The sequence below is a fragment of the Mustela erminea genome, chromosome 6, assembly GCF_009829155.1.
Source record: "Mustela erminea isolate mMusErm1 chromosome 6, mMusErm1.Pri, whole genome shotgun sequence".
In the NCBI taxonomy this organism is placed as follows: Eukaryota; Metazoa; Chordata; class Mammalia; order Carnivora; family Mustelidae; genus Mustela; species Mustela erminea.
In genome coordinates this window covers 30,975,051-30,983,954 of record NC_045619.1, presented here as the reverse complement: position 1 = coordinate 30,983,954, position 8,904 = coordinate 30,975,051, and the positions used below count along the sequence as shown (strand labels likewise).

General features: G+C 38.5%; 1 pseudogene; it reads left to right on the top strand.

The window, feature by feature from the left end:
- Nucleotides 1-7,667: 7,667 nt before the first annotated feature.
- Nucleotides 7,668-7,814, top strand: LOC116594522 (annotated as a pseudogene).
- Nucleotides 7,815-8,904: the final 1,090 nt, after the last annotated feature.

The following is an 8,904-nucleotide window of genomic DNA, read 5'->3' as shown; positions in this document are numbered from 1 at the left end:
AGAAGCAGAGATGCCAGCTGAGTGCAGCTAATCTAGATGCTGGGTTTTTGCTAATGCTTTACCATAAATTCCAAGCCCCTGCACATTCATGTGACTGCCATTCTGGGACAAGCCGGCAGCATCCACAGGATGGCGAGTCCCTCCCCGAGAGGATCAGCATGGGTCTGCACTGTGCTGGGTCCCTACAATTCAGTCTTTTAGAACCCAACTGCACTTCTGAAGTAAAACACAGGAGCCCTGTGCTGCCAGGTGGGCAGATGGCTCAGACACAAGCAGGGTGAAGGCAGGGATCTGACTGAGTCCTGGACACAACAGGAGAAATTGTTCACTCTTCTGTTGGGTTTTCCAAACAGTGGTAGATGTGAACTCCACTCTCCAGGGAAGAGAGTAGGATGGTGCCATTTCTTACCCCTCCCATCACCACAGGCCGACTTCATTGAGGCACACAGTGCACAGGCTTGAGCTGCAGAGTGGAGGCTTGAGCTGCTTACACCAAGCCCTGCCCCACTGTGCTCTGCAGGTGCCTTTTTTTTTTTTTTTTTTTTTTTTAAATAGGACAAGTGTGACTGGGAGCCAGAACACAGCAGGCCCCTCCCCTAAAAGATTAGCACAAATCCCACAGACACAACAAGTGTGCTGATCATGAAGTGTTGCAAATCTTTAGCTCAAGTGGAAATAGGACTAGGCACACACTTTCCTAACACACAAAAGACAGAGACCTAGACAAAATGCCAAGACAGAGGAATTCATTCTGAAAGAACAAGAAGAGGTCACAGTCAGGGAGCTAATCAAAATAAATATAATATGCCTGACCTAGAATTTAAAACAACAATCATAAGGATACTAGCTGGGCTTGAGAAAAGCATAGAAGAAACCACAGAAACCCTTATAGCAGAGACAAAAGACCTAAAAACTGATCAGGCCAAAATAAAAAATGCTGTAGCTGAGATGCAAAACCAACTTGATGTAATAACCACAAGGATAAAGAAACACAGGAAGAAATAAGTGATATAGAAGATAAGATTATGGAAAATAATGAATCTGAAAAGAAGAGGGAAAGAAAATGTTGGATCATATTGGATCATGAAGGTAGACTTAGGGAATTCAGTGACTCTATAAAGCATAACAACATCCATATCATAGGAGCCCCAGAAGAAGAAGAGAGGGGGAAATGGGACTGGAGGTTAATTTGAGGAAATTGTAGATGCAAACTTCCCTAATCTGGTAAATCCAAATCCAAGAGGTACAGAGAATACCCATCAAAATCAACAAAAGCCAGCCAACATTAAAAAACATAGTAAAATTTGCAAAATACAGGAATAAGGAAAGAATCCTGAGAGCAGCAAGGGAAAAGAAATCCCTAACCCACAAGGGAAAACAAATCAGTTTAGCAGTGAATCTATCCATAGAAACTTTACAGGCCAGAAGAAAGTGGCATGATGTATTCAACATGCTGAATGGGAAAAATATGAAGCCAAGATTACTTTATCCCGCAAGGCTATCATTCAGAATAGAAGGAGAAAAAAAAAAAAAAAGAGTTTCCCAGACAGACAAAAACTAAAGGAGTTCATGACCACTAAACCAGTCCTGCAAGAAATAGTAAACGGGACCATTTAAGTGAGAAATACCAAAGGTAACAAAGACTAGAAAGGAACAGAGAAAATCTCCAGAAACAATGACTTTACAGATAATACAATGGAACTAAATTCATATCTATTGATAATCACTCTGACTGTAAATGGACTAAATGTTCCACTCAAAAGACATAGGGTGTCAGAATGGATAAAAAAGAAGGCCCATCTATTTGATGTTTACAAGAGACTCATTTTAGACCTAAAGACACTTCCAAATTGAAAGTGAGGGGATAAAGAACCATCTATCGTGCTAATGGATATCAAAAGAAAGCCGAAGTAGCCCTTCTTATATCAGACAAACTAGATTTTAAACCAAAGACTATAAGAGGATATGAAGAAGGATATCATATCATAATAAAGGGGTCTATTCAATAAGATCTAACAGTTGTAAACCTTTATGTTCCTAACTAGGGAGCACCCAAATATATAAAAAAGCTTATAACAAACATAAAGAAACTCATTGATAATAATATATTAATAGTAGGGGATCTTAATCCCCCCATTATAGTAATGGACATATCACCTGAGTGGAAAATGAACAAAGAAACTATGACTTTGAATGACAAACTGGACTAGATGAACTTAAAAGATATTTTTGGAACATTTCATCCTACAACAGCAGAATACACATTCTTTTCAAATGCACATGGAACATTCTCCAGAATAGATCACATTATGGGTCACAAATCAGGCCTCAACAAGTTCAAATAGTTTGAGATCATATCATGCATATTTTCTGACCACAAAATTTTCTGACCATGAAATTTGAAGTCAACCATGAGAAAAAATTTAGAAAGAGTACAAAAATGTGGAGATTAAAGAACATCCTGTAGAAAAATGAATGGGCCAGCCAGGAAGTTAAAGAAGAAATAAAAAAGAATACATGGAAGCAAATTAAAATGAAACATGACACTCCAGAACCTCTGGGATGCAGCAAAGATGGTCATTAGAGGGAAATATATAGAAATATAGGCCTACCTCAAGAAGCAAGAAAAATCTCAAATACAGCCTAGCCTTGCAACTAAAAAGAGCTAGAAAAGGAAGAGTAAATAAAACCTAAAGCTAGAAGAAGGGAAATAATAAAGATTAAAGCAGAAATAAATGACATAGAAACAAAAAGCCCAGGAGTACAGACCAACAAAACTAAAATGTGGTTCTTTGAAAGAATTACGAACATCAACAAACTCCTAGCCAGACTTATCAACAAGAAAAGAGAAAGGACCCAAATAAATGAATTCATGAATGAAAGAGGAGAGATCACAATCAATTCCACAGAAATATAATTATAGGGCACCTGGGTGGCTCAGTGGGTTAAACCTCTGCCTTTGGCTCAGGTCATGACCTCAGGGTCCTGGGATCGAGTCCCACATCAGCCTCTCTGCTCAGCAGGGAGCCTGCTTCCTCCTCTCTCTCTGCCTGCCTCTCTGCCCACTTGTGATCTCTCTCTGTCAAATAAATAAATAAAATCTTAAAAAAAAGAAATATAATTATAGCACAATATTATGAAAAATTATATGCTAAAGAATTGGGAAATATGGAAGAAATGAATAAATTCCTAGAAACATATAAACTACCAAAACAGAAACAGGAAGAAATAGAAAATTAGAAATGACCCATAACTGGCAAAGAAATTGAATGAGTAATCAAAAATCTCCTAACAAAAGTCTCAGGCCAGATGGCTCCCAAGGGGAATTCTACAAGGCATTTAAAAAATAATTAATAGCTCTTTTTCTCAAACTGGTCCAAAAAATAGAAGTGGAAGAAGCACTTCCAAACTCATTCTATGAGTCTAGCATTACCTTGATTCCAAAACCAGACAATGACCCCACTAAAAAGGGGAATTATGGGCCAATATCCCTGATGAACATGGACGCAAATCTTCTCAACAAGATACTAGCAAATCAAATCCAACAGTATATTACAGAATTATTCACCACAATCAAGCAGAATTTATTCTTAGGCTACAGGTGTGGTTTAATATTATAAATCAATCAACATGACACACCACATTAATAAAAGATTGGATAAGAACCATATGACCCTTTCAAAAGATGCAGAAAAAGCATTTGACAAAGTACAGTATCCATTCTTGATAAAAACCCTCAACAAAGCAGGGTTAGAGGGAACAAAGCTCAGCATCATAAAGGCCATACACAAAAGACCCACAGCTAATATTACCCTCAATGGAGAGAAACTGAGAGTGTTTTCTTAGGGTCAGGAACAAGACAGGGTCTTCACTCTTAACAGTGTTATTTAACATTTTACTGGAAGTCTTAGCCTCAGCAATCACACAACAACAAAAAATAAAAGGTATCTAAATTGGCAAAGAAGTCAAACTTTCACTCTTTGCAGACAGCATACTTGGTAGAAAACCCATAAAGCTTCACCAAAAAATTGTTAGAACTGATACAAGAATTCAACAAAGTTGCAGAATTAAAATCAATTTATAGAAATCTATATTTCTATACACTGATAATGAAGAAGTAGAAGGAGAAATGAAGAAATTGATCCAATTCACAATTGCACCAAAACCCATAAGATACTTAAGAATAAACGTTACCAAAGAAGTAAGAGATCTGGGGCGCCTGGCTGGCTCAGTGGGTTAAAGCCGCTGCCTTCGGCTCAGGTCATGATCCCAGGGTCCTGGGATCGAGCCTCACATCGGGCTCTCTGCTCAGCGGGGAGCCTGCTTCTTCCTCTCTCTCTGCCTGCCTCTCTGCCTACTTGTGATCTCTCTGTCAAATAAATAAATAAAATCTTTAAAAAAAAAAAAAAAAAGAAGCAAGAGATCTATACTCCAAAAACTACAGACCACTGATGAAAGAAATTGAAGAGAGCAAAAGGAATGGGAGAACATTCCATGCTCATGGATTGGAAAAACAAATATTGTTAAAATGTTTATACTACCCAGGGGTGCCTGTGTGGCTCAGTGGGTTAAGCCTCTGCCTTTGGCTTAGGTCACGATCTCAGGGTCCTGCGATTGAGCCCCACATTGGGCTCTCTGCTCAGCAAGGAGCCTGCTCCCTCTTCTCTCTCTGCCTGCCTCTCTGCCTACTTGTGATCTCTCTCTCTGTCAAATAAATAAATAAAAATCTTGAAAAAAAAACGTTTATACTATCCAAAGCAATCTATACATTTAATGCGATTCCTCCCAAAATGCTGATAATAACATTTTTCACAGAGCTAGAATGAACAATCTTAACATTTGTTTGGAACCACAAAAGACCCAAAATAGTCAAAGCAATCTTGAAAAAGAAAAGCAAAACTGGAGACATTATGATTCCAGATTTCAAGCTTTATTACAAAGCGGTAGTCATCAAGACTCTGTATGGTACTGTCACAAAAACAGACACATAGATCAGTGGAACAGATAAGAGAACCCAGAAATGAGACTACAACTATATGATAAACTAATCTTTGACAAAGCAGGAAAGAATATCCAATGGAAAAAAGACGGTCTCTTCAACAAATGGTGTTTGGAGGACTGGACGGCTATATGCAGAAGAATGAAACCGGACCACTTTCTTACATATATAAAATGTGAGACAGGAAGCCATCAGAATCCTTGAGGAGAGCACAGGCAGCAACATTTTTTACTTTGGTCATAGCAGCTTCTTACTAGACATGTCTCCAGAGGCGAGGGAAGCAATGCAAAAACAAACTATTGGAAGTTCATCCAGATAAAAATCTTCTGTACAACAAAGGAAACAATCAACAAAACTAAAAGGCAACCTTCAGAATGGGAGAAAATATTTGCCAATGACATATCTGATAAAGGGTTAGTATCCAAAATCTATAAAGAACTTACCAAAAACACCCCAAAACCAAATAACCCACTTAGGAAATAGGCAGAAGACATGAATAAACAGTTTTTAAAAAACAAAAAAAAAATAAAACCAGTTTTTCAGAGAAGACATCCAGATGGCTAAAAGACACATGAAAAGATGTTTAACATCACTCATAATCAAGGAAATACAAATCAAAACCACAATGAGATACGACCTTACGCCAGTCAGAATGGCTAAAATTAACAAGTCAGGAAACAATAAATGTTGGCGAGGATGTGGAGAAAGGAGAACCTCTTATGCTGTTTGTAAGAATGTAAACTTGTGCAGCCTCTCTGGAAAAACGTGTGGTGGTTCCTCAAAAAGGTAGAACTACCCTGTGACCCAGCAATTGTACTGTTCAGTATTTACCCAAAGGATACAAGCATGCTGTTTTTTTCTTTTTTTTTAAATTAATTAATTAATTTATTTGACAGACAGAGATCACAAGTAGGCAGAGAGGCAGGCAGAGAGAGAGAGAGGAGAAGCAGTCTCCCCGCTTGAGCAGAGAGTCCGATGCGGGGCTCGATTCCAGGACCCTGAGATCATGACCTGAGCCGAAGGCAGAGGCTTTAACCCACTGAGCCACCTAGGCACCCCCAAGCATGCTGTTTCTAAGATTCACCTGCATCCCGAGGTTTATGGCAGCATTATCAACAATAGCCAAATTACGGAAAGACTCAAATGTCCATTGACTGATGAATGGATAAAGATATGGGGTGTGTGTGTGTACTGGAACATTACTAAGTCACCAAAAAGAATGAAATCTTGCTATTTGCAATGTGGATGAAGCTAGGGTATATTATGCTAAGCAAAATATAGTTAGAGAAAGACAAACACCATATAATTTCATTCATATGTGAAATTTAAGAAAGAAAACAGATGAACATGGAGGAAAGAAAAAAGAGAAGTAAGATAATCATAAAAGACTCTTCATTGTAGAGAACAAAGTGAGGGTTGATTGAGGGGAGATGGGTGGGGGATGTACTAAATGGGTGATGGGTATTAAGGAGGGCACCTGTTGTCTTGAGCACTGGGTGTTATTTGTAATTGATGAATTACTAAATTCTACTCCTGAAACCAATATTATCAATATGTTAACTAACTAGAATTTAAATAAAAATTTGAAAAAATAATCAAATAAAATTTAAAAATAAACCTATAAAAATCCCCTTTCGGGTATTGTTCAGAGCAAAATATTCAAAGAACACCAATGGCGATTTGTAGTCCTCTTAAGTATCAGCATGTAAGCTGCTTAAGAATCTGATTTCCTTATAAAACAACACCTGTACAAGATTTGTCTTGGCCAGGCCATCAAGCTACCTGACCTGGTTTGCCCCTCTCCTGAAATTGTGAAAAGGCAGGCACATTCCTGCAAAATATGTTTGCCTATTTATATATGTGTATGGTGGTGATGGTGGGGGTTGGGGGAGCGAGGTAGGTTCTCTTGTGCTGGGGCCAACTCACTATCCAGGGTTCTTTGCTTTTCTAACCCTGAACACTGATGGTGGGAAGACATGATGTTGGACTCAACCAGCTGGCTTGAGTTGTGTCCTTTTGCACTTGTCCTATGTTTTTTTCCTCAGAGCTGGACCCCTTTCTGTTCTCTCATGTCTTACTTTCAAGCAGAATTCCTAGCTCTGCAATTCACTTTATGTCCCCTAAATTCTTTCCATCTGGCCATAAATAGCCTGTATCTACTTGTGTTTCCTTGGAGACTGTCTCACTTGCCTCCTCTCCACTATTAGGGCTTCAGCTTTCATCCATGTTTTGCCCACTAACTCACACTAATTCTACTACAGCAAACATGACCCTTTCCTAGCAGGCTTTATGGCCGTCAGAGCACAATGGTGTAGCATCGTGCTGGGAGCTAGAGTTGACCTATCCAACAAAGAGGTAAGATCCCTAGCATTTCCAGGTGGGAGAGTAGAGAATAAACCCCAAAACTTAGTTTCAATATCCTTCTATCTGGAGACCTCTGTTTCCTAAAATTATTAATAATGGGTTCCAGCTTCAAAACAAATAGTTTCAAATAGTACATTATTACATAACATGTAGGAATGATGATTCAAATATTTTAATTTTGTAAACAGTTTATGGTGCATTATAATAAAGCAGAAAGATTTTTAAAAGCCTTGTAACTTTTACTTTGCCAAACTTTGTCTTGCAGAAAAAGGTAGAATAGCAAAGATCTGGAAATGTTGTCTTCATCGCTTCTCGGCCTTTTGGCTAAGATCAAGTGTGGAAATGTTGTCTTCAACACAATTTATTTATTTTTTTATTTTGGTTAAAAATTTGCATAAAGACAGTAGTCAAAATGTGTATGTCCATTGCTTTCATATGTTAAAGATTCATCATGGTGTGCTGGAAAAGCCAGGGACTCTGGTCACACAGACCTGAGATAAAAATGTAGGGATAAAAATGTAGCTGTGACATTAAACAGCTTGCTTGACTTTCCTGAGGCTCATTTTTATCTCATCTGTATTAATGATAGTTAGATGTCCTCTCTTTCAAAAGTTTAAATAGGAAAAAATACATCAAGGCACTTAGTACAGTGCTGGGCAGTGTACATTTCCAGAATGCATTAGTTATTTTCGCAATCTGGTTTCAAAAATGAACAATTCTTGGGGTACCTGGGTGACTCAGTCAGTTAAGCATCTGTCTGGCTCAAGTCATGATCCTGGGGTCCTGGGATGGAGCCCTATGGTAGGCTCTGTGCTCTCTGGGGAGTCAGGTTCTCCCTCCCTCTCTGCCCTTCCTTCCAGGCCCAGCCCTTGCTCTCTCTCTCTTTCCCAAATTAATTTTATTAAAAATCTTAAAAAAAAGAAAACATTCTTCATTCAGATGGAAAATTATACATAAACAAGTCTATAGATGCTTTCAAACTTCTCTACTTTTCTTCTTTTTTATTTCTGCAATACAACTCTTGGAAGCAGCATGTGATGAGGACACATGAGTGGCACCAAAGAAATCTGGGAACTTTAAGACCAGCAAATTACAGAAGATGCTTATGAATAAAACAAGTGAGTAACTGTTTCACTCACCAGTAATGGAATTGATTCTTAATATCTTCTAATAGGAAAAAAAAAGTTAATAAATGAATGAAACAAAAATGTATCCACCTAGACCTTTCATTTAAATAGCATTTGGCAGGGCACCTTGGTGGCTCAGTGGGTTAAAGCCTCTGTCTTCAGCTCATGTCATGATCTCAGGGTCCTGGAATCGAGCCCCGCATCGGGCTCTCTGCTCGGCGGGGAGCCTGCTTCCACCGCTCTCTCTCTCTGCCTGCCTTTCTGCCTACTTGTGATCTCTGTCTAATAAATAAATAAAATCTTTAAAAATATATAGCATTTGGCTATTTGTACCCAGTGCCTCTCCCTTTCTTTCCACTGAAAGATATATGAAGACAATGATAGAAAAGGTTACAAAAACAACACAGAACACTA